A 2,500-nucleotide genomic window follows, 5' to 3' on the forward strand; every position below is an offset into this window, starting at 1 on the left:
CCGTTTTTTCCTTTTTTCGGATGGTAAATATTTCTCAGAACATGGAGTGTGAATCCAACCCATGTTTGAATTGAAATTGAGATACTGATACAAGTTCTTCCCTTCTGAATCAGGTATATTCATATCTGAAAGAGGTTGACAATAAGTTTTTTCAAAATGGACTATTTGTCCCTCTGTTAGAGGTGTTCCAGAAATGTCTGCGATCGAGTAAATAGCTCCACGAACGAATGGATCGTATCGAATTGGAAAATGGAAAGATTTGTAGAAGTTATACCCTTCGTCGCCACTTTGCGGAAAATCGTTAGGTATCAATATGTTAGATACCTGTAACTCGATTGGTGAAATAGTATCTCTCTTCAAAAAAGCATGTTTTTTTTGACCATCGCAAAAAGAAAAGATTTTGTTGCGAATGAACAAGATTTTGAGGAATTGTCCATACGTAAAATCATAATTATTGATACGGGCCTTTTCCACATAAAAAGGGAATCTTTTGTTACAATAGAAGCAGAAGTGATATTGATTATTCAAGAATCGAAGTCGATTTGCTTTATAAAAATAGTATATCAATGAACTTCTATGAAATGGTTTCACGGGATTCAGCCAATTGTCTGGATCGTGGGATATCATTGAGAAATAGGAATCTGTGTTATCAAAAGATTTCCTGCGATTCTTTCTAGTATGGAATGAGTCAATCATCCACTTTGGTATCTTATTGAACAAAAATGGTGATATTGTTCCTCCATTGATCAAGAATTTCGATTTTTGGGAAGTATCTTGGTCATCCAATAATAAGGGTTTCCTTTTTTTCAAATGAAAGATTTGAAGACCTATTGATTCTAATAACTGATTACAGAGTGGATCATTCGGACCTTTCAATTCATAGATGTGGATCTCGGACCTATGAATGGGGATACCCCCAAAACTCACAAATAAAAAAGAAGGAAGTGAGTTAGACAAAAAGAGAAGAAACTTGGGCAAAAAAAGAAGTAACTTGGACAAAAATAAACAAAGTGACTTAGACAAATCTTTTTTGTCGATAACCTCAGACCAATCAATCGAATATTGATTAATATGTAATCGATCGAACACTACTTGAAAACGGCTATTCTGCTCAGAAATGAAATAGTCCAAATGTTCCTGGAAATTCTTGCTCCCATTGGACCATTTGTATCTATATACATTAGGATCCCAATTCATAGATCTCTCCGTTCGAGAAATCAAAATAAGAGGATCGAACCACTTCTTCTGACTCTTTTTCAAATTTGATAAATGTTGGTTGATCGTGTATTTCATTCTAGTTCGATGATTCAGAGTATCATTTCCTATTTGATACCTTTGAATTCCATATTCGAAGTTGCAATTGAATCGATTCAATACATTTCTTATGTAACCATGGGTGCTATATTGGATTTGAATCAGATTTCGGATCAATCTATATTGATTGACTGCCTCCATTATGTTGTTGCTAGCAAATACAACTATTTTAGGTTTTGGATCTTCCACATTATTTCCGCAAGAGGTCTGGACCCATTTTTTTATGATCCTTCGATAAAAAGATTCATTCTCTTCATAAAAAAGAGGAGGTAGAACCAATAAAGAGTGCTTTTTCGATTCATCCCTGGAGTTCAATAACTCATTCAAGAAATGTTTTTGATCCAATCCGGAGGAATCCATAGAAAAATCAAATTCCTTATGATACACCAGATCCGGCTCGGTTATTGATAGAGTGAATAGATCTGCCATTTCTTGAAATATATCTTCTGATTCAAAATCGTGGTGTAACGTGTATCTCCCCCTGTTCCGGTCATGGAATAGATGAAATAAACCCCAAAATGGATTTTTGTTCAAGAATGAAATCTTATTGGAACTGTCCAGTTCACCCTTTGGAACCATATCACATCCTCGATAGGATGAAATAGGATGAATTGAGACGGTATTTTGTAAGTACATAATTATCTTGAATAAATTCACTATTTCTTTCTTTTCCGATCGCCTGGAAAAAGCAAGATGTTTCTTTTGTTCTTTTTTCAACAATTTCTGATCTCTAGTAGACCTATCAGTAGGATTCGAACCCAGATGAAGTTCTGACCATCTGTCAGAGAAAAAAGAACGAGTGGCTCTTGCAGGATTCCCAAAAAATTCTTCGATTTCTTCCGGAAGCAGATGATTATTCATCTGCTTCTCACGTTCCATGAATAGTCGGCACATTGAGGAATATCCAGAAAGGATTTTAAGGAATCGCTCTGATTCTATCTCTGTTCGTTCCGTTTGAAGAAAGGAAGGATCCCAACAAAGAATCGATCTTTCTTTTAGTTGTTGAATCTCTCTTTGATTGATCAATGTGTGATATTTCGAATCCTCATTCCTAATGGAATCGAAAGAATCCTTGGATTGATCAGAAGATCCTTTCAATTGGCTAGAATCCGTTACTTGAATGAAACTAGATCTCGTGGAATCATATTGAAGATTTGATGATACATTCCGTACCTTGCTAAAAAAC

This window comes from Vigna unguiculata, unplaced genomic scaffold, assembly GCF_037176805.1.
Source record: "Vigna unguiculata cultivar grain cowpea cultivar isolate G323 ecotype 2 unplaced genomic scaffold, ASM3717680v1 ptg000325l, whole genome shotgun sequence".
Lineage (NCBI taxonomy): Eukaryota > Viridiplantae > Streptophyta > Magnoliopsida > Fabales > Fabaceae > Vigna > Vigna unguiculata.